Source organism: Camelus ferus, chromosome 8 (assembly GCF_009834535.1).
Source record: "Camelus ferus isolate YT-003-E chromosome 8, BCGSAC_Cfer_1.0, whole genome shotgun sequence".
Lineage (NCBI taxonomy): Eukaryota > Metazoa > Chordata > Mammalia > Artiodactyla > Camelidae > Camelus > Camelus ferus.
Window position 1 is genome coordinate 57,025,727 of NC_045703.1, and position 24,560 is coordinate 57,050,286.

At 36.2% G+C, this 24,560-nt stretch overlaps 1 protein-coding gene and 1 long non-coding RNA gene across 2 annotated transcripts in view; both read left to right on the forward strand.

Annotated features, from left to right (window-relative positions):
• Window positions 1-24,560, forward strand: part of GRM1 (glutamate metabotropic receptor 1) — a 348,538-nt gene that overhangs the window by 8,402 nt on the left and 315,576 nt on the right. The window lies entirely within an intron of this gene.
• LOC116665433 lies at window positions 1,063-23,982 on the forward strand. Its single transcript, XR_004322046.1, has 5 exons — window positions 1,063-1,224; window positions 1,784-1,787; window positions 14,372-14,374; window positions 15,164-15,169; window positions 23,973-23,982. It is a non-coding gene; the product is annotated as an uncharacterized LOC116665433 (long non-coding RNA).

Below are 24,560 nucleotides of genomic sequence, written 5' to 3' on the forward strand. Positions count from 1 at the left end.
TAGAATCTGCTAATCCCAAACTCGCAATTTATCCCTTCACCTCCCCCCACCTCCCCCTGGTAATCATAGTTAATTTCCTATGTCTGTGGATCTGTTTCTGTTTTGTAAATAAGTTTTTTTTGTGTCATTTTTTTAGATTTCACATATAAATGATATCCTATGGTATATTTTTTTCTTTTTCTGGCTTAGTTCTCTTAGTATGACAGTCTCCAAGCCCATCCATGTTGCTGCAAATTGGATTATTTTATTCTTTTTATGGCTGAGTAGTATTTCATTGTGTGTGTGTGTATGTATGTATATATGTGTGTGTATGTGTGTGTGTGTGTGTGTGTATATCTCTTCTTTAGCCATTCATCTGTGATGAGCATTTAATGTTTTGGCTATAGTAAATAGTGCTGCTATGAAAATTGGGGTGCCTGTATCTTTTTGAATTAGAGTTTCTTCTGGATATATGCTCAGGAGTGGGAATGCTGGATCCTATGGTAAGTCTTGTTTTAGTTTTTTAAGGAAACTCCATACTGTTTTCCATAATAGCTGCACTAAACTATATTCTCACCAATAGTGTAGGAGAGTTCCTTTTTGTCCACACCCTCTCTAGCATTTATCATTTGTGGACTTTTTAATGATGGCCATTCTGACTGGTGTGAGGTGATACCTCATTGTAGTTTTGATTTGCATTTTTCTGATAACTAGTGATATTGAGCATTTTTTTTCATGTGCCTATTGGCCATTTGTATGTCTTCATTGGAAAAATGTTTGTTTAGGTCTTCTTCTCATTTTTTGATTGGGTTTTTTTTTTTGTTGTTATTGTTGTTATTTAGTTGTATGAGCTGCTTGTATATTCCGGAAATTAAACCTTTGTCAGTCATATTGTTTGCAAATATTTTCTCCCATTCTGTAGGGTTTTTTTTTGTTTTGTTTATAGTTTCCTTTGCTGTGCAAAATCTTATAAGTTTAATTAGGTCCCATTTGTTTATTTTTGCTTTTATTTCTATTGCCTTGGTAGACTGCCCTAGGAGAACACTGCTAAGATTTATGTCAGAAAATGTTTTGCCTATGTTTTCTTCTAGGTTTGTAGTGTTTTGCCTTATGTTTAAGTCTTTAAGCCATTTTGAGTTTGTTTTTGTGTAGAGTGTGAGGAAGCGTTGTAACTTCATTGATTTACATGTGGCTGTGCAGCTTTCCCAACAACACTTGCTGAAGAAGCTGTCTTCTCCATTGTATGTTGTTGCCTCCTTTGTTGAAGATTAATTGACTGTAGTTGTGTGGGTTTATTTCTGGGCTCTCTGTTCTGTTCCAGTGATCCATATGCCTGTTTTTGTGCCAGTATCACATTGTTTTCATTACTGTAGCTCTGCAGGATTGTCTAAAGTCTGGGAGGGTTATGCCTCCAGCTTTGTCCTTTTTCTTCAGTGTTGCTTTGGCAATTCTGGGTCTTTCATGATTCCATATAAGTTTTAGGATTATTTGTTCTAGTTCTGTGAAAAATGTCCTCAATAATTTGATGGGGATTCTATTAAATCTGTAGATTGCGTTGGGTAGTATGGCCACTTAAACAATATTAATTCTTCCAATCCAAGAGCATGGGATATCTTTCCATTTCTTTAAATCATCTTTAATTTCCTTAATGAATGTTTTGTAGTTCTCTGCATATAGGTCTTTCATCTCCTTGTCCAGGTTCATCTATAATATTTTATTTTTTTGGATGTGATTTTAAAAGGGACTGTTTTTAAGTAATGGAGAATCTTGAAGCATAAGCTGAAGAGTTTTGGTTTCAAGAAAGAAATGTCAAAGCAAAGTTTGATGTGATGCAAAAATAATTTTTAAAAGAGTAGATTCTTACTGAAATGTGTAGGGAAGATTCACTGGATGGGTAGGGAGAAAATTAGTCATAAAAAGTTAGTTATTGTAGAATTCTAGGCTGTTAAAATAATGTAGACAAAAAGGAGTCAAAGCTACCTTTAGTTTTGCAATCCTGAAAGTTCAGGAAAATTTTGGTGTGATTAATGGGCCTGTAATAAGTAGATTTCAAAACTACAATACTTTAAGTTAAAAAACATGAACTTAGATTTAGTATGTTCAATTTGATGTGAACTTTGGCTAAGAGCACATTTATTACTAGCAAGAGTGGATGTGTAGACAAAAGAAAAGCCAGGGACAGTCATAAGTTACCCTATTTGCAATTTTAAAAAGTGTTCAGATCCAAGTAAACCTTGTTTATCCAGATCCTGATTCTCTAGTTCACTAACCTGGGTAATAAAGAGTGATTTCTTTAAACTCCAACCTTTTGCTTTTTAAGCATGTTACAAGGTGATCTTTGAAAACTATATTATGTAATTCCCTGACATCTTTTAAAGAGAGTGCTGAATTTAATATGAACTTTACTTAATATACAAACTAATCATCATGAATATCAACTACTATATGTACTGGAATACAACAGTAATCTTGAAGCCTGTAGAAAAATATAAAGTCAAAAATGGCCCCAGAATGCCATACTTTTGAGTTTCTGTCTTTGCTATTTTTTTCTATATTGACTAAACTTACTATACTATTTTCCAAGTTATTTAATCAGTATTTAGTTAACAGCTACTATGTACAAAAGATAAAGGTGAAGTACAAAGATACAAAAAAAGCTTGAATAGAAATAGAAAGCTTGAATTCTTGATTCTTCTGCCATACTATCAGTCACCCTGTGACTTCATTTGCTTTGAAACAAATTTTCTAAGTAACTTACTGCGTAGGGTAGATGGTGATGGAAACTTCTATTTTATGTTTCTATCATATGGCTTAGCAGTTACCAGTCCTCTTCAAGCACTAAAATTTTTCTTCTAGTGACCTATGGAGTTAATACTCAATGACTGTTTTATGGATTTTCAGTAACTTTCTGGATAGTGGCTGGAGCAGTGTCATTATAAAGAGATTTATCAGAAGCCATATTTTCATCATGCTCTGTAGTAAGACCACAGAGGTCTGGGAAACCATTGCTGAGGACAGAATAGTTTAGTAAGCACCTATAACCACTGAAAAAACAGATCATAGTGCATGCTGTTCTGATAGATTAGAAGCAGCATCTCAGTATGAGAAGATTATGAGTTGTCAGAGAAGCTGTAGTTGAAAACCAGAGTCAGGCTGAGACATAAAGTCTTGGCTAAATGATGTGGCTGTTTTCCCCATCAAAGAGCTATCATTAGATTCTAAATTTATGTAAAAATATTTATGTAACTTATGTGTGCAATTTCTACTTATTTTTCATGCTTAATTGTCTTCTATAAATGTCTACAATATTTTAAATCTTAATGTACATGAAAATTTATAATTTTAATTTTCTTCAATCTCATGGGAAGTTTTGTTTTCTTAAACTCAAGGCATTATGGTACTAAATATAGCATTAATATTTTCATGGAGAGTATTGGCTCAAACAAAAACTTGGTGATCAGAAATTCTCATTTATCAATTTCGGAGTCATCTATTTTAGTCACTTCATGGCTAATAAATTGAAGATTCAAGGCACTTATCTAAATGATTCATATAAAAGCCTTAATTCGCAACTGAAGCACAAGATTTTGGGGAGCAGTTTTTTGCTTGCTCAGTAACTTATTTTTCTTTCTAATGAAGACATGACCATTTATTCATTGATGAACACAGGCACCTACTATGTGTCAGACATTGGTCTTGGTGCTAGGAACACAGAAATTAAAAGAATAATAACTATTATTATATTTCATCATTGTCATTATAATTGTCCTCAAAGGTCTCTTCATGTTTTAAGAGGCATAGAAATATATAGGCAGCTAAAGGTTCATGGGTGACAGAGAGTACGTTTAATCACTTAAAAAACTAATGCACAAAAGGCTATGGGAAATAATATACATTCATCTTGGTTTTATTTATTAAATGGGAATGATAATCACTACCATATTATTTACATCATGGCAGTGTTTCAGAGAACAAAAGAACTAACTTTTTCCTGCTTTTATTCAACTGCCCCCAGTTAGTCCTTCTTAGCTCATGAAAGTTGAGCAAGTACATGAAATCAGTTAATCAGGTGAAGATTTTTGACCCTAAATCTTGGTAACAGAAGATAAAAATGCAGCATGTACTATAGATTTCAGGAAACTTTCTTATGTTATAAATGAGAAAACAAAGGCCCAGGGAAATAAAATGACTTGCCTAAGACCATAACACTCAGTAGTAACAAAGCCAAGACTACTTCAACTTTGTGTTAGATACTTTCTTAAACCAAGTATTGTTTTTAAATGCATGAGCTGCCCTCATGCATTCCTCTCTCCTGTGAGTTTTATGTCAGCCAGCCCAGCTATGTTCTTACTAACTTTGCTGCAGTCATTTAGCAGCTTCTAGGAGTCTCTGCTGTCACTCATTCTCACTGCTGTGAGTCTATGTCAACTCTTGCCATGCTCTTGGGTGGTTCCAACATTCATAGGTCATTTATCTCAACTCTGCATCCTTCACTTTTACTTCAGCAACCCACCCACTCTGCCCACAGTCTAGCACCTCAAGCTCAGCAAGCACTCTTCTATCTCTGAACTCTCAAACACCAGAAAACCCCTGAACAATAGAAGCCTCTTCTCTTTAACGTCTCTTGCTTCCTACTCATTTCTTCTCCACATTGCCCTGGAAAGTCTGGTTCAAACAATTTTCTTATCTGATCTGATTTCTCCCTTGGATTTGAGCAACTCTACCTCTATATTTGTGCTTGTTGCCAACTCATAATAAAGCTCCTTTCTCAGAGAAAATGAACTTCCAGTTTAAAGTGTCTACTGCATATGAAACTAGCTGAGGAAATTATAAATGATCATTCCCCTTTTCATTCAGAAAAGGGGACATTTTCTGCCCTTCAGTTCAGAAAAATAAAGACTAGGAAGGAAGACCCCTTTTTTTTAATGAAAGAAGGAAGCATTCCCTCCCTATGAGGCCTGTGGTCAAGAGTGGGAGATCACATTTGCTCAGACAGCTCTGTGGTACCATCTCTATAACAAGTAACCAGGGATGATGTATAGTGAATAAGGATGAGAAAATTTAAAAAAGGATGGCTTGGTTTGGATTCCAGGTGTCAGGGATAGGATTGACCCAAAGGTTTCATGATCAGCTATGCTTAGAGAGCCATCAGGATAAAATGTTAAGAAACAGTCCCTTAAGTTTATTGTGCATATGAAGTGAGACAGTGCTGTGTATAGAGCTCAATAAATATCAGATCTCATTATTGTTATCAGGCCATTTTAACCTTAAATCAGAAGTTTTCTTTAGTCTAGGCGAGCCTACATGAAATCAGTACAGGACTGTTCTGGGGTGAGGGTGTGCAAATAAAGAGAGAAGAGGTATATCTTGCTGATTTGCTAACCTTGAACAGCACATTTGGCTTCTCATTCTCTTCCTTGCATCCACAGCATGTGGTCCTAAGTGCAAGCCCTTTGGTTGTATAGCTTATTCTGCAATTATTGCTGGATACACTGAGACAGTTCCCTCTTCTCTGTGGTACTCTAACCTTTTTTATAATTTGTATATATCAGATCTCTATCTTAATAAATAAATGTTTAGTGAGCACCTTCTCTGGGCCAGGCCCTCTGCGATAGTTATTGAGGACCAGAGATAGTTAAACAATAGATAACCCTTCAATCAAGAACTTCCCCATAGAATGATTACCGTTCAGTTTGATAAGTACAACCATAGGAGTAGGTTTGAGTTAGGTAACAGAGAGAAGTGTGACTAGCCTTCTCTGGGCCAGAAAAGGAAGTGATGAAAACCTCATAGAAGCCTCCGAAAGGAGATGACTTTTGAAGTTTACTACATTAGAGGAATAAGAGAAGGACACAGAGAAGTGAGTGTGAGTAAAAATATTGATGTAGATAACAATTCAGGAATATATGTTCAGGGAAAAGAGTGGGGAAGGTTCAGACAGAAAATGGATGAAAGGGCTAGGTCATGAAGGGACAGACTTACTTGTCAAGTCAAGGAATTCAGATTCTATTTTGCAAGTGTGGTAAGCCAGTGAAAGACTTTAAACAGGGAGGAAACATGATCAGATTTATATATTGGAAAGGACACCCTGAAAACCTTGGAAAGGACATATTAGGAAAAGGAGTCAGATTAGAAGTTAAGACAAAAGTTGGCCATTGATAGTTGGTGGAGTGGTGGAGAAAACTCAATTTATTTAATCAGTTTATTCAAGAAATGATGAGAGCTTTATAAAAGGATGTGTCAAAGGGAATGGAAAGGAGAGAATGGATTTGATAGCCATTTAGTAGGGAGATTAGGATTGAGGATCCTAATTATGAGGATCCAAGAGAATGTCTAGAATGACTCCCAGCTTTCCATTTTATATAACTATCTGGGAATAAAAGAGGAAGCACAGACTGGGAAAACATGAGTTTTAGACTGGTTGAGTATGAGGTACCTACAGGACAATAAAGTTGAGAGATACCATAGGCCAACGGTCTGAAAAGAGGTTGATCTGAGATTTGTCAGCAAATAGCTGTGGTTTATACCACAGGAGTAGATGAGATTGCCAAAGGAGAGGATATAGAGTGAAAGAGGAGAGTTAAGGGCACAACCTTGAAGAAGGTGAAATGAGGAAGAGGATCCGGAAAAGGGATGGAGAAGGAATAATTAGAAAGCTAGGAGGAGAAAGAGGAAGAACCAGGAAAGGACCAGACATCACAGAAGCCAAGGGAGGAGGAAGTTTCAAGAAGAGAACCATGACAAATATCACAGAGTTTCAGGGAAGGGAGGGTTACGGAAATGGTGCTCCGTACTAGTCTCCACTTCCTCTGAGGTTTTGCCCTTAAAGAATCTCTTAAACTCTGAACCTATCAGAAGGGCAGAGGCCAAGACGAAGTGGAGGCTTCAGGTATACAACATTGTTCCCAGAGACTGAGAAGGGAGAGTGAGAGATATGATGGTACCTAGACAGAAATGTGCTTCCAAGTGAAAACATTCTCTAGGATGAGAAAGACTTAAGCTATTTTAAAGGATGACAGTAAAGAGTGGTAGTAAAGGAAAATCTGAAGATAAATGATGAAGCAAAGTTGCTGAGAAGGCAAGAAGAAATCATGGCTGGGCCACACATGAATGGGAGAAGGCTTTCCTCTGGGTGGTGATGCTATTATGTTTGGGGAACAAGAGAAAAAGGAGGTTTGAAAATAACATTTGGTAGCCTTTGTTTTCTCAATTATTTAACGAGATGGGTGGAAAGGGAAAGGGAGTAGGTCAAGTATAAATAGAGCCAATTTTCAGAGGACTTGAATAATATTGGAAGCCATATATTTCTAGGAGCATCAGTTCATACTGTTTTGATATTCTCTCCAGTAGTGTACAGCCAGCAGATACAAGGGAGGAGTCTCAGCCTTCATAGCAATTCATTAACTTGGCCACCTGCTGGCCTGATGTCCAAAACTCCGCAATATTTCTCTGGCTAATTGCATAGGATATCAGGTGCTCAGCTGAGATCATAGCCTAGAATTATCCTTTATCCAGCTCTTGTCACAAGACCAGATGAGGGAATTGTTATTTAAGAATATCGTCTAAGAGATCACTATCAACCAATTTGCATACATTAGGCTTCCAGAATACTACATACCGGACTCTATTTACTCTTCCTGAAAAATTTCTTTTTCTAAAGTGCACTTTTTAAATTGAAGTATAATTAATTTATAATGTATTATTTTCTGGTACAGCATACTATGTACAGCATAGTGATTCAGTTGTACATATATACATATATTCCTTTTCATATTCTTTTTCATTATAGGCTATTACAAGGTATTGAAAATAGTTCCCTGTGCTATAGAGTAGGACCTTGCTGATTATCTATTTTACATGTAGTGGTTAGTATGTGCCAATCCCAAACTCCCAATTTATCCCTCCCTACCTTCTTTCCCCTCTGGCAACCATAAGTTTGTTTTCTATGTCTGCAAGTCTGTTTCTGTTTTGTACATAAGTTCATGTCATTTTTTTTTTTTTAGATTCCACATATAAATAATGTCATGTGGTATTTTTCTTTCTTTTTCTGGCTTACTTCACTTAGTATGACAATCTCCAGGCCCATCTGTGTTGCTGCAAATAGCATTATTTTATTATTTTTATGGCTGAGTAGTATTCCATTGTGTATATACTCCACATCTCCTTTATCCAATCATCTGTTGATGGACATTTAGGTTGCTTCCATGTCTTGGCTATAGTAAATAGTGCTGCTATAAAGATTGGGGTACATGTTATCTTTTCAAATTAGAGTTTCCTCTGAACATCTGCCAAGGAGTGGGATTGCTGGATCCTATGGGAAGTCTATTTTTAGATTTTAGGGAAACTCCATACTGTTTTCCATAATTGCTGCACCAGAATACATTCCCACCAACAGTATAGGAGGGTTCCGTTTTCTCCACACCCTCTCGAGCATTTATTATTTGTGGACTTTTAAGTGACCATTTTGACCAATGCAAGGTGATACCTCATTGTAGTTTTGATTTGCATTTCTCTGATAATTAGCAATATTGAACATTTTTTATATGCCTATTAACCATTTATATGCCTTCATTTTAATACTCTTAATTTATTAAAAATAAGAACAATAATTGGAAATGTAAATAATGTTTTATAATTTTCACAGTTTTTTGATGAAGACATTTCTTATTATGTTGTTCAATGTCCCTTGTGTAAGGTCCAGTGTTAACAATTCTTTTTAGATTTTAGTATGATGAAATCATTTATCTCTCTTGAAGAACTGACATGCTTCATCTTTCTTTTTTTTAAGTGTCTTTCTTTTTTAAAAATTTTTTAATTGAAGTACAGTCAATCTTTTTTAATAGACATTTTTTTTTTAACTTTGGGCAGGAGGTAATTAGGTTTACTTATTTATTTATTTAGAGGAAGTACTGGGGATTGAACCCAGGCCCTCATGCATGCTAATCATGTGCTTTACCATTTGAGCTATTCCCTACCCCCCTTGACATGCTTCATCTTAAATGATAATGAGAGTATTGTGCTTTCCCTTTTTCTCTTTGTGTACTAGGAAGCTCAAACCTAAATTTGCTCCTCAAGCACAGAAAATGTTTAGTTTACACGTGTGGATATTAGCATCTTCTACCTTACTTCAGCAGCATTATTTTATACTTTTTATAATTGCAAAATGTCTCAACTCCACTTTAAGAGGAGTGAGTATATTAATACATACACTTTTCAATGAAAGTGACTCAAATGTAGATAGAGATCCTTATTGAAATTTCTGTACATTATGAAGCAGACAGTAATAGAGGCTGAGAGATTTTCTTAACTGCAGAAGGTTGTTATACTCATAGTTGAATATACTAAAGATGGAAGAAAATTTTTCTGTATGTTTAGGGTGACAGAAGAATCTTCAAGCAATGATCGTATACCAGAGGAGAATCATGCTCTTTCAGATTAGTGAAAAAGGCGTTCCTCTGGCTCACAGATGCTCTGACCATTGCTGTCTTTTCCTTTTTTCAGTGTGTTCTGGGGTTTGCTTTGTGGCTGTGCTGTGCCCCGTTTTGGTAGGGTTGTTATGTGTGGGTGAACCATTCTCTCACTTTTTCAAGATCAATGGTGATTTGGGCTGCTGTGCCTCTGTGAATTTACAAAAGCCTCTTTTTCTGATCTCCCCTCTTCTTAGTCTTAGGAAAAGATACATCTGTTTGTAAAGTGACTATTCAGTGATGAATGGATAGGTAGCTTGCTTTTTACCCACTTCCTAAGTTTTCCTGGTGTTCTCATCCTGTGCCTTCCGGACCATAATTGCTTGGGAAACTAAGCTTGATGTAGAATGAGACACCAAAAAGACATCCTATGTCTCTTAGTCCTGTTAGTAAAGTTGGTTGTTTAATCACAATGTGCAGGGAGGCCCTATGCATTAATATATGTGAAGGATGAATTACCCTTTGTTTTTTGCTAGATATGCTAGGTTTGACACTGTGAAAAGGCAAACTTCATTTTTTTCTACATACCAAAGGAAAGCTTAGTATTAGATCCTTGATCTGTCATTTTAAAAGTAAAATTTTACTTGAAAACAACTTCTTAAAAATAAAAAAAATTGAGTGAGTGATTAATTTTTGAAGTACTTATATTCTCCTTTTCAATAGATTATTTTTAGGCTCTCCTAGATTTGGAGGAACGCACAAGAATGGAGCTTCTCAAACGTTAGTATGCATACAGATCACCTGGGAACTAGATAAATTGAAGAGTCTGATTCAGTAGACCTGGGATGGACCTGGAGTCTGCATTTCTATTAGGCTCTCAGGTGATATTGATACTGCTGGTCCGTGTACCATAATTTGGGTAAATCCTTTGGAAGCCCCTTCTGATAATGTACATCTTATCATAGTGCACTGTGATGGTTTATGAGTTATTTTCTTCAGAGTCATTTATACATGTCTCAAGGCAATACTCTATACTCCTGAAATAGGCAAACAATGACATTTAAAATGTGCATACTTAGAAAGTTATACTACAGATATTTATCTCTTCATTTCTTACATTTGTTGATCTTTAAAAAATATGCATTAACTTAGCCTGAATAATTCCTGAATGTAGCCTTGTAGTTAACCACATTTCTCATTACATGTTTGCCTTCTACTAGAATACTCTGCCCCAATAGAATATATCCCCTGATGGAAAGTAAATTTTTGGAGTATGGGATCTTTGTTTTATTTTGTTCACTGATGTATCTCCATCGATTAGACCAGTGCCTTGCACATAGCAGACACTCAATAAATATTATTTTAATTGAACTAAGTGGGGAGGGCATTTGTTTCAGTCTCTTTCTGCCTCCGTTAGGAGTTGGATGATTTAAGAGCTTGCGAGGCTTCACATCAATTCTTGTTGCCAGCCCTATCAGTGTAAGTGAAACAAGATAGTAGACTAATTATTCAATTTCCAAGGACCAAAAACCTTGAAAGTGTTTTGTTGTTACTAAATTCTTCATAAATAATTTTTCTTTTTATTTGCTTCTTTCTTTTAATAGTGGAATAAAGCAAAGAAAGTATCCAATTAATTGCATGTTTCTTGGGTAGACTCTTCTTAATATTCCTGTTCACCTTTCACCTTTCTAATTATTGAGGAAAAATCACTGCATTTACTATCAGCTAAAACTCTCAAGTTGTTATATTTTTTCTCATTTTCTTCCTTTTTATGAACATTGCTGTGCAGTACCAATATTACCCTTAGCACCCACATGCAGTAGGAAGTGCATTGAGTAGGAGGACCAGAAGGGCCCGGGTTTGGTCTCACATCCTCCGTCAGCTACCCTTGTGACTCTGGACAAGTCAATAAACCACTTTAAATCTGCATTCTTATCTGTAAAGGATCAGGCATGCCTTTCTTCCAGGCCTCCTATGAGGACTATAGGAACTGATATGGAAGTGCTTTTGAAACTGTAAAGTTTCAATAACTGTAGTTAGTTGCACTGTATTATCCCATAGCTTATATCATTATTTTCTCACTTTAGTTATTAATAACTGCCTCCTGGCCTCGGCTTTTCCCAGAAAGTTACAAGCAGTCACTTCTATTTAATATTTATTTGGAATGATAGATTTTGTGTGGAAGGAAACATTTATCTAAGTCCCTGATTTGAAAAGAAAGTTAGGTGACTTACCTGAGGTTGCATACAGAGAAAAGACTTTCATTGTAGCCCAGCTTTTGCTCTCTGTAACTCCTGAAGCAGCTCCAGATTATTTACTTTCATATGCTCCACCTATTCTCTGATATTTTTCCATCCTTAATCTTTCTCTGTTGCTTTGAGGGCAAACATCAGCTTTATATCAGTGGATTAACCAGTTAATTCATTTATTCAGCAAATATAGATCCTACTAATCATCCAGCATCAGGTATCAAAAATGAATCCGGTTGCAGATGTTAATCAATTTTTTTTTAACATAGGCAAATATCCATAGGAAATTATCAGCTATTATATTTACAGTAATAAAAGATATATATATATATATATATATTTATATTATTATACAGTAAAATAATATTGTCTTGTTTCCAGACTTTATATATATCCTGTAGTTCCTGTCGCTGCCTGAAGGAGAGGTAGAGAAACAATTATTGCCACATCAGTGTGACATGGATGAGAAGAGGATGAGGAGAGGGTGTGGAGTTGTAGAAGATCTGATTTGAAAAGAAGACCCAGATGTCAGACTGCTGAGAATGTCAGAGTTTGAATTTGTCTTCCATCTGCTAATTTAGTCGAAATAGAGTAGACACTGTCTTGCAAATTTCTACCAAAGACTGATGAATCGGGACTTTTTTTGTTAACTTTTCCTGCCCACTCATTTTTCTGATCATTTCCCCCTCCTTGTAGCATTTGTGCTAGAAAGTGACACTTTTGCAGGGAAGCTACCTTCTTTGTTTGTCTGGAAAAATGTCGTTAATCTTACAGTCCATTTACATTTTCATACCAATATAAATATTTGACTGTAAGAAGAATGCATTGCAATGGTTTGCAGCTAGAGTTGGAGCCTCTGTGGACATGTGGCCCGCCTCCCTGTGAAGCAAAAGGCATATTACAAGCTGGTTTCTCAGCTGTGAAATGCCACTACTTAGGTCACATGTCTCAGTTAAAAAACTGCCAGGAGCAACGCCTTCTTCTTGGCAGAGAGGCGTGCCACCTGTCACCCAAAGCTGCCGTCCCCTCTGGCATCAAGCATGGGTAACTTTGATTCACTTCTGCATATAGGAAGGTTGTGTTCTCTGCCTTTTGCAGCATACTTCTCTATAGTATTTATCTAAGGTAGAATTCATTCTGGTACTCACTAAACTGGGGATTATTGCCCATCCATCTAGGGGCCAAATCTTAATCAAGAAGAATAGTTATAACCTTGGGTATAACATTTGATTAAAAATGTAAATTGTCTTACATGTGAAAGATGGCAGGCATATTTCCTCTCGACACCTAGCCTTGAAGCCACCCTTGGTGACATGACAAGTTGCACCTTATGTCACTCCTTAATAGCATGCAAGGATTCCTGGAAATCAGCCTTAGAGAACACACATTCTGGACCCACGAGAGACCACATCACATAGACTCTTAAGACATACAAAATAAGAAACATATTTTGTATCTTTACAAGCAGGTAAAACACTCCTTACAGCATGTACTTTATTTTAGATTCCTTCCATAGCTTTGTAAGATCTAACAGGGTGTCAAGTACCAAGTAAGTGCTTGAGTAATACATGTTGAATGAGTAACCAAATGGTGGTTCTGTTAAAGGTAATGTAATTGACATTTGGACTGGCCATGGTATTGGAATCATTTGGCTTCCTAGTTCTTTAAGAAGCATATACTATAAAACCAATAATACCCAACTTTTGTGAAGCAATACAGGTTCCTTCTGCCATAATGATGTCAACTTGACACAAGTGTCAAACTTGAGGGTTTTACAATGTGTTTTCTCTTGCATTTTTGAGTGGTTCAAGAAAAAAACTATACTAAAATGCATATCTTCCAAAATTTTTTCAAATATAATTCCTATTTTTGGCATTTCTTCTCTTTTTCTCGGTTGAATCGTTTCTCCCCCACAAAATTCTTCAATCTTCATGCCCAGTACCTCAAAATGTAGACCCTAATGGAAGAGAAGGTCTTTGCAGAGATAATCAAGTTAAAATGAGATCATTAGGGTGGGCCCTAATCCAATATGATAGATGTCCATATAAAAAGGGGAATTTTGGGTATAGAGACATAGAAACAGGGAAAATACTATGTTAAGATGAAGGCAGAGAAAGGATGATGCATCCAAGTCAAGAAACGTCAAAGATTGACAGCTAGGAAAGAGGCATGCAACAGACTCCACCTCATGGCCCTCAGAAGGTATCAACTCTGTTGACATCTTAAGATTGGACTTCTAGACACCAGAACTGGTAGATAATAAATTTCTGTTATTTAAGCCACTTAGTTCATACTTTGTTACAGCAACCCTAAGAAACTAATCCAGTCTCCTCAGGTTATCATAAGCCTGGTCTGGGTTTAGGTACCTCCTGCATGTGCTGAGAAAAATTGGTCTTTATGGTACAACTGATGCTTATCTGGTTTATAAACTATTGGTTGCTTAACCTTTAACCTTCTCCACCATCTGACCCACTGCCTTCTACTCATGAATGGTAATATAACTTTGATGTCTATTATTACTGAAAAATAATAACAATGCCAGTACCATTGATTGAGCATTTGTTGTGTGCATAGCACTGTGCTGTGTGTTTTATGTATATTACTTTATTCAGTCCTCCCAATAATCCTATGTGTAAGGTACTGTTATTATTCTGGAAAGATTAAAAATGCTTTTCTGAGTCACACAGGCAAAAAATGGCAGACACAGGGTCAGAATGAGTCAGTCTCATTCCAAAGCTTGTGTCTGATCACTATATAATCTGTATAATAAGGTGCTACGGTACTTAACAGGCTTATGACTTTTGGGCTAGATATTGTCAGCATTTGAATACCCATTTAAATGAGTAAGGAAAATGTAAATAACTAGGGCCTAGACTGTATTAGTGTGAGTCAGATGATAAAAAAAATCAGGCCCTTGAGTCATATTGTATTCAATATACCTGTCCTAGTCAACCAGGAGGACCGCATAGGACCCACTACCACATTATCGGAGCATGACAAGGGCTACGTGTTGATTTGTTTTAAAGCATACCTGATACTTCTTAGGAAATCTTCAAATTTGTAACTCTTGGAAATGATAATTAAAAGGCATATCTTGTTTTTTTGTCTGTGTGTGTCCAGAAAAATTCTGCAATTAAAAAAAAAAAAGAAACAAACACACTTATATTTCTAAAAACAAGGGGTATTTTTAGTGGGCAAAGGGGAAGAAAGTTTTTACCTTCTCTGGAAATTTCTAGGGCTTTAGTCCTGGGGAGTTTACTACATTTTAAAATTTTACAACACTCTAAATTGACTCATTCTCAAAAGCAGAATGTACACACTGCCAATTGATTTTCCAGTGGCGTGTTACTTCATGTGAAATCCATCCTCTCTTGTTTGGTCCCTAGTGTGATTATGGGAAAGTGTTTGTGAGATTCTTGGATTGTTGTAGGAGGAATTCAGGTGTTAGGTGAGTTGGAATGAGCCCAACAACCTGAGTAGCTAGGATTCTATGAGTAGGGGTTCATAGAATCTATCACTTTGTAATAGAGCAATGTGATCATCCCTTCCTGGAGAAGGGTACCAATGACTTTGGCTTACCGATGAAGCCCTTTAAATCAGCCCTTAAAATTTTGGATCCTCTGTTTGTAGTTGGTATTCAAACAGATGTATAATATGAAGTGTGGGAGATTCCTGGTTAAGAGGGAGGCTTCTGGAGTTAAACTTGGTTTGTTATCCCATATCTGTCATTTTTAAGCTTTATGACTTTAGGCAAGTAACTTAACCTCTCTAAATCTCATTCCTCCAACCTGTAAATTGGAGATTATAGTTGTATTTACTTTTCATGGGATTAAACAAGATAATGACTGGTACACAATAAGAATTCAATAAAATAATATATGTACATACACACAGGCTAATAAGGTGATGGTGTGATATGGTGCATTCTACTTTGGTAATCTATTGGGAATGACCTTTCATCCCTTTGTAAATATGTTACCTTTCAGAGGTAGCATAGAATTTATTGGTAGAGGGGAAAAAAGAGGCGCCATGTAATTCCCGTCCCATAACTACTTTTTATCTGGAGAATTTTTGAGTGTTTAATAAGCTTCTGGTAAAAGATAGTACCTTTGGAAATTATAGCACTTAAATCTCTTTTCATTATCTTAGGGTTATCAGATAAGCATTTAGAGTGGGCATGACAGGGTAGCCAAGAGGGGAGAGCCAATCCTGCACAGGCCAGTTGGAGGACATCAGAGGTTATTTCTGTTTAAAATTTTTGTTTAGTTTAGCTATGAGCACGTGTATAACATGTATTTCCTGAAAGTCCCTGATGATCATCTTTAATCAGCATCATTATCATTTCCTAAGCACCCTTATGTAATGTTGGTTTATAGAAAGTAGTGGCTTCTGTTCCCTACAAGGCTGAAATCTGAAATGGATGACACTAGGAAGGAAGTGGTGGGGTTCAATTCATGTTAATAAGATCACAAGCCTGAAAGCAGATACTTGTAGTCCTGGTTGTAACTTTCTTGAGGGTGGGATCCATTTTATTGTTTTTGTGATTCTTATGGCATCTATTACAACTCCTTTCCTACAGGTTGCAAATGTTAGTTGAAATAAATTGATCTTTGTTAAAGCAGGACTTGTTTCTCAGAGTTACGAAGCTGTGAGGAAGAGATATTCTTTGTCTCAGGGAAGAGATTAGTGATTTGAGAGTGTTTTCTGTACCCAAATGTTCCTAAATGTTTTTTGACTTTATTACATCCCCCCTCCTTACTATTTTCTGGGCATAATCTCAGCCCCTCTTCTGTTTGTATCTTAAATCTTCACTTTTTTTGCTTAGGGCTCTGGTTCTCACTTCTAGCTGTACATTAGAGATGTCTGACTTCACTGACAGAGGTTCTGATAGAGCCTGGAAAGCAAGTAAATGTGTGCACACACACACATGTGCAAGGCCTTCCACGGGATGAAGGGCCTGGAGGTGAAAAGCAAAGGAGGCAGAGAGTGGGTCTGGCACTGTGAATGTAAAGGGTGAACCTGCAGTGATATCATATAGTATCGCCTGTTCCATTCTTCCTCACACCCTAGCCATAGGCCTCCTTGCCATCTTTGAACACATAAAAAAGGGTGCCCCCTCCTAGAGGCCTTGGTGTTAGCTGTTTCCTCTGGCTGGAATCCACATTGGATCTTTTAGTGACTGACTGCTTCTTTCCACTAAGACTTTACTTGGTTCAAATGTTATTTCCACAAGAAGGTCCTCTCTATCCAACATATCACTCTTCTCCTCTCACTTTCTATCCTATTGATTTGTTTTATTTATTGATGCCATTTATGACTATTGGAAATTATCTCATTAATGCAATTGTTTACAATTTTACTGTTAGTCTCACCTACTAACAGGACACTGTTGTATTTCAGTATTACTAGAGCATAGAACAGTGCCTGGCACACAAAAATCTTGTTGTATACATATATTCATATATATATATCTAATTAATAACTAATGCATGAATCTATTGAATATATATTAAAATTCATTAAATACATAAATTTAATGAATAATCCAAAGAGTTTGTTTGCAACAGGATTGACACATACATGTATAGACACTGCTAACTGACTATAGTATCTTTTCTCCTGGATTCAGTATCATAGTTCTCTCAACACAGTTCTCAATCATCCAGTTAGCTTCAAATAAAAATCTTTTTTATATCCCAAGTTTAAAAAGTACTTTTTGTACACAGCTTTTTTAGTTGAGGAAATTGAGACTCAACTAGTAAGCAGTGTCTCCTTGCCCATTCAATCTTTCATTCATTCAGAAAAAATATTTGTTGAGAATTTAGAATATAAGAAGCAAGATTCAGGTTTTTCCCAAAATGTGTCCAGTGCTTGGATCTTGTGCTATGCTTGGTTATAATATGTTTTTCAACATATATTTGCTGAATTTAATTCAATAGGGGCCTTAAAAAGGTACACAATTACTTTCTATAAGGCTCCATAAGACAAATGCAAGTGGAATGATTACAGTGTAGATTATAGGGTAGAATTAGAGAAGGGATTTCAGACCGTCCATTCTAATGGCTTAATTTTACAGATGAGGAAGTTGAAACCCAGAGAGGACAATAGCTTGTTTTCTATGATTGCCCATAGGATGAGTAAAGGACTGACAGACTGAGCATTGCTCGAGGTCAGGTGATTACTTTGTGGTTCAGCGGGTATCAGAGCTCTGCTCTCAGTCCAGGGCTCTTTCATCCCTACAAGCTGATCCCCAAATGCGTGTACTTAGAAACATCTGGGGCTCGAAACATGATGATGTCCTGGGGCTTGAATTTTTACCATCCCTCCCCTTCAGGTAATTCTGTTGTACAGCCAGATTTGGGGGAACCACTGTATACGCCATATTATTAATACATGAATTTGCCTCACCTATTCCTGCAGAGATGAAGAGGTTACACACAATGTATGGAAAGTACTGTTTATAGGACTTATAAACACACAGTATCATCAGTTTTTGAGTTAAATCTCAGTAAAGATTTGCTTTTGACATTTAATTAAATTTGACCGTTATTGAGTGTGAGGGATATAAAAATGAGTAAAACATACTTCTTAATATAGAGTCTTTAATTACTGCTTAAATGGAGGGGAATAAGTCAAAGTGCCTGGTATTCTCTTGAATTTTAGATAATCATGATTTCGTTTGGCTTCTGACAACATAGCTTGTGCCTTCTAAGGTGCACAGGGATGCTTAATTTGTGCTGATTTACTGTTAGATGAAAGTTTCAGCTTCTTACTGAAACTATTGTGGAATTATCCACCACATTATAAGTACTCAAAAATACTCTTTTATTACTTACATTCTGTGGATGATTGGGGAGGAAATAAAAAGGAAGCACCATATTTTTGTCCCTCTCATATTTTCAGATTGAACTGTAATATAATAGATATAATTATATAATTGATACAACAATTATATAACAGAAGTCATTTTTCTATGACAGTAAAACCTTCATGGCACACATTGCTTTTCCTAACCAGTTTTCACCTTCTATGCCTTGTATTTTTTCCTAAGGTATCTGTCAACTGTAAAATATCCTATGCATAAGCATTTCCCTACTTGATCTCCACAGAATGTTGGGCCTGACGTGTTTCATTTCAGGAGACATAGAAATTCATTTCCCATATTTATGGAAAAGAAAACAAAAAAGAAAGACTTTGGAAACAGTCATTAGACTCAAAGAGGCATTGGGAAATTCAGTGTACACTGGGGTGCAATGTACGTTTTTGTATTTGTTTTTTAATGGTCTACCAGAAATGTTCCATAGCAAGAGCAGGACAAAGACAACTACCAGAACAGTGGGTGTATTTTTCCTCTAGAGGCTTATTGGGACTATGTGGTTGTAGGAGAGGGATGTCTGGGTCACAATTAGTGTCACCAACAGTCCTCTCCCTTATCTTCTGTGGTGGGGAATTGTGGGTCGGTGTGGAAGACAAGTGACAGGCAGGAGTGGCTGTGGTGGGTGGGTGAATGGGGAGAGCTGGATGCTGGCTAAGTGCCCAAGTGGAGAGATAGGAATGCGGAGGAGCAGACTTGCTTTGGGTCTGGGCTAAGCTTCCAATACAGGTAAGACCCTGCCTGTCTTGTTTATGCTATTTTTTGGGAGACCAGTACAGTGCCTGGCACACATCAGCCATTTTTAAAAAACATGTTAAATGAGTGTTTATATAAATAACTGTTTGCACAATTATGCCAACTATTTTGAAGAAGTTGAAATTTAGTAAATAGGATTAGTAATGTTTAGATGAGTTTCTTGGTTCTAGCATATCTTGCTCATAACTGGCACATAAGAAAGTTTGTGTCCAGCCTCTAGAACTGATATTGAGATAAGCATTATAGATTTTAATACTTTAAATACATTAGAAAGGACTGAGAACACTGAAGTTTTTTAATTTTTAGGAACTCATACTTCTGTTTTCACATTTTTGACTTAAATGTTTTTCCCTGAGAAAGAGGACTCACTCCATTCAAAATTGAAGTTACTCCAAAATTATGATTCTCAGTTCCTAACGTATTACCTTGCTTATTCCTCCTTTTGTAAATACCAACTTTTGGACTGAAACCCTAAGTACAAATCTAATAAGACTATGATGCAGTCGTGTGTGTCTGTGAATTTAAGGGAACAGAATTTGAGATGTGCTTATTTTTTGAGAGCATGTAGACAGCATGTAGAGCAATAAATTATTTCTCTCAGCAGCAGTAAATGTGGATAATCTTTGGTTTTGCGTTTATAAATGAAATGAAATAAAAATGACTGCCAACAAAAATGGGAACATCACTGTAATGAAATAACTTGGAAAAATGGAAACAGAATTGCCAGTACTAAAAGAAATGCCTGTTTCCTCTGTTTAGTGAATTTTATGATTTTTATTTATACACATAAGGCATTAATAAAAAGGCAAAACAATTGAATTTAATCAATCACTAAATTATTTTGAAGGGAAGCAGTTAGAGACTAATCAGTGAGAAAAACCTTCTAGCTGATTCATTAGTTATTAACATATTTACTGTTTATATGAATTCAGTCCTACTCAAACCATACAAAAAATGCTTTCAAATAATATACTCTTGTAATTTGTCCATTTTCTCCTCAAACTTGCTTTTGTGTGTGTAATCACTGTCAGATTAGAAATCCTATATCTTGTCTCTGTGAACAATGGAAAAGCTGATATATTTTGAATGTTGTATCTTTCCATAAAATTAATTAATTTTTAATTTGTTTTTTTTTTTTTTAAAAACCATCTGCATGGCACCAGGGACCAAAACCCCTAATGTCTACAGAGGACAGGTGGGTGAGGATAAAATGGGGAGGCTGACCATGTGGGACCTGAGGGAGCAGGAGAACAGGTGCCATATCATCTCCAGCAACTGTAGCTGTGGGAGAATCTGGGCTGGCTGGTGCCAGATCTCTTCTTTCAAGAAAAGCTAGAAATTGGAATTTCGATGTGAAATGTCTCTATCTTTAAATTTCAGCAACTAATTAATTTTTAAAACATCATGTAGACCAAGCAAAGCCTAAGTGTGCCCTGGCTGCCAGTTTGTGACCACTGCTTTAGTTGAGCAGGTGTAGTCAGAACAGTACCACCCTTAGGGCTGGATACTTTGGGTTCTAACTAAGCAAGAACTAAATGTGGGACGTTGGGCAAGTCTCTCTCATTTTTAAAATTATGGATTTGGGCCAAATGATATATAATTTAGTGTCTTTTCAAGTTTCACAGCATCTATGATTGTATAAGGAGCAATTAACTGATCTTCTCATTCATTACCATTCTTATTTTCACTGTGACTTATGTGATTTCCCCAAATATTTGAAATCTGCCTACTATTGGCCTCTCTGAGAGCTGTTTATGAACATTTGTTGAAACTGACCAGAGAAAATACTGTCAACTTGTCTCTGAGTCGAAGCACATTGTTAGCAGAGTTGCAGAACTTGGCTATCTCCTGCTGTAGTAAACATATTAATAAGCTCTCACCAGAAGAGCTGTGAACAGATGCAGTTCTTGAAAACACAGTGTCCTTGTCACATTTACTCGTCTGTCTCTCCTCATGAGGCAAGACTTGCTTGCACTATCCTAGCAAATGCTCTCCTTTTTTGTCATAACCAGACCATAGTTCAGGAATTCACTAGAAACATCATTGTAACCAGTATCTTTAATACACAGATCCAAGCCCTAGGGGCAGACACACAATAACATAAAATGACAAGTTCCTCCCCCTCTTTTTCATTCTGTCACATAATTTCTTTTATTTTATCACATAATTCCTTGGAGCCAGAAATAAGAATAGTACATTGCCTTTGTAGCCACTTTTCAATGTGACACTTCAGGTGCTTCAAATATAATAAATGTATCCATATAACATATCTTATGTGGTAAATTGGGAACCATCCTCAGTGTAGCGGAACAACTTAGGCATTACACTTAAGCACCTCTTTCTTCGCTGATAACTAGCTGGGTGACCTTGAAAATTGCATACCTTTCTGAATTTTCATTTTTTTCATCTATAAAAATGCTTCTTAAAAAAATTCCCATCTCATAGAGTTGTGGAGATCACAAGAAAGCAATTAGATGTGAAAGTGCTTTGCAAAACACAAAGCGCTGTATGTCAGCGAGATAACATGCTAATCAATCACTTACCTCATTCCAACATGAGGAATGGAAGTACAAATTGAATAAACCAGCTTGTTGGATATTGTATGCTGCAGCTGTAATTCTTTGGGATTTGGAATTGGCCAAATTCTCTTCTCTCATTCCTTCTTCCTGCCATTTAATACTATCTCTTATATCTTAACTGTTTAATTCATTTGTCACTGGATATATGGAATCAAACTTGGAATCTCAGAGAAAAAAGATCTTGTTCCTTGAATGACCTTAAAAATATTTCATTGGATTTATTCTTTAAAAAGAGTTGTGTCTAATCTCCATTTTTTTTCCTTCTCTGGACTTCCAGTTTTTCTACATTAGTGTTAGAATTGAGGACCTTGGGGGATTGTAATGTCATATACACAATTATTTAGAGAAAACATTATTATCTTCTTTTCACTTAATCTTACTTAATAAACAGTTTTCTAAGTTTCTATCTAGTATTGATATCTGTGATTTAAAACAGTGGCATGATATTTGAGAACTGGACGTACTAAAATTCCCTTCATTTTAAGTATTCAGGATATTTCTGGTCAGTTTTTTTGTTTGTTTGTTTTTCCTCAGATATATTCAGTAGTATGCTGCTCTCCAGAACATTTCTCTAAAAGCCCTGATTTGCAGCACTTACAGTTTTCAAGGTGTAAATTCTCCCATTATATTTGATGCCACACTAATGATTTTATGTCATTGAATTTGGAGCTGGGTAGAGAGATGCCTGATTACATCTTATGAGACAGTAACCAGCCCATAACTACATAGTATTATGATAAACGTATTAGTAAATGTGGAAAAGAAAAAGCTCTAAGTAGTTTTTTTATTACTGACATTATTATTGATAAACTATACTTAATGTCTACATAGTATTTTATGCAGTGGATACTAAATATATTCACTATGTGTATATCAGCATAACAATTCCATATTTTTCATAAAAAGAATAAAATAAGTAGATCATTAGATTCAAGATTAATTTTATTTGATTTTTCTTCAGTTACAAAAATTATTTATACTCACCAGTCTCAGTCTTTTTCTAACATCATTATATCTTTAAAATGTTTCAAATCTTACTTCAGTCATGTTCATTCATCCATTTCCTCATAATGTAGTTTTTACTTCATCTCACAGTGTATATCACTGAGAGGTTTTTTTGGTAGAAAAGGTATTTTGGTATCATAGTTTCTGAGCTGTCACATGACAGAGAGTCCCCCACACCTCTGGATGTTGCTTCATTGTCCTCTGGTAGCCACTGCTACAGGAGAAAAGTTTATGGAAAGCCCAATTTGATTTCTTTTGAAGGTGAGTTTATTTATTCATTTTTTTCAGCTCGGATGCTTGTAGCATTTCTGACGTATGAAACAATAAAACTTACCAGCATGTACCTAGATTGTCAAAGGCCCCGCTGCCCACGTTTTGTGCATAACCTTGTAAATCCTCTCGGTTTCCAGGTCTCTTACTAGTTCTGGTTGTTGCTCTTCTGTTTGTTGTTATTTCTGCTGCCCCATTGTCTTCTTCGTGGCAGGGATTGCTGTTCTCTGTCTTGTTGTGCATGTCTCTTTTAACTTTTGCCTTTTATTTTTCATCATTTTTAGTTTATTTTCGCTCTACACTTAGGTTTGTTAACTGTATCATCAATCTAGTTTTCCACCGTGCCTATTTTGTTTTTGTTTTTCCTCCAATGTGATTTTTTTGGGTCTATCACTCTATATTTTATTTGGCTATAATCTGTTCTTATCCTTTTCTCTTACCTCAGTCAATTCTTGTTTAATAGGAATGATACCCTTTTAAAACCCTCATTTTTAAACAACAAGTAGATATTTTCTAAAACCGCCTTACATTTCCTCAGAAAGCTATTTTTAAGGCTCCCTACTCCCTGCCATGCCTTTAAAGTATTGTTCTTTTTCTTCCTGCACTACAAATTTTCTTTCATGGACGCATGCTGACTATGTTTCCTGTTGCCCATCTTTGAGTGAGGCTAAGTCTGACCAGGTCTGATAGGTCAAGGCAACCAACAGGCAGGACTTCCCTTAGAGCTCAGTGTCTCCTCCTCTGCCAGCAACCTCCGTGTGCAGACCTGAGACAGGAGGGCAGGCTGATTTCAGAGCACCGGGCACTCCTCTAGCACAAAGTGTCACCAGAGCAGGTGTTCGACAAGTGCTAGGTTCTCCTAGCTGTGCAAGGACTGGTCAGACTTCAAGTTGAGGGGGAAATTCTATTTGTCTTTTTTCTTTTTTAATTGAAGTATAATCATTTACAATGTGTCCATTTTTGGTGTACAGTATAATGTTGAGGGGAAAATTCTTTAAAACGAGCTTGGATTGCTACTTAATACTGTTTCCTAATTGAGTCTTATCAATTTGAGAGTTTGTAGAAATGTATTTTTTTGTGAGTTTTTGTTTTTGTTTTCTTTAGTTTGTAGAAATGTTGACTGGATTCTAGAAGGTCATTTTCTTTGTATTAACTAGTTTCTAAACTTGTAAGAACATTTTTTCTTTTCAATTTGGACATTTTCTTGGCCATTTTAATAGGGATCAGGAAGGAAGCTTACTGTTAGTTTTATTTTCTGATCTATATAAACTCTATACTCAGTTTCTCCTTAGAAAAAAGTCACCGAGCTTTGTTTGTTTTGTTTTCTACTTCATATTTTACTTATACAGTTCCACATACACAGCAAAGCAGGATGATTGTTCAGAGCTATGTTTTAGACTTTTATGTTAGCTCAGCAGCCACTTCCAGGCTACATGATACA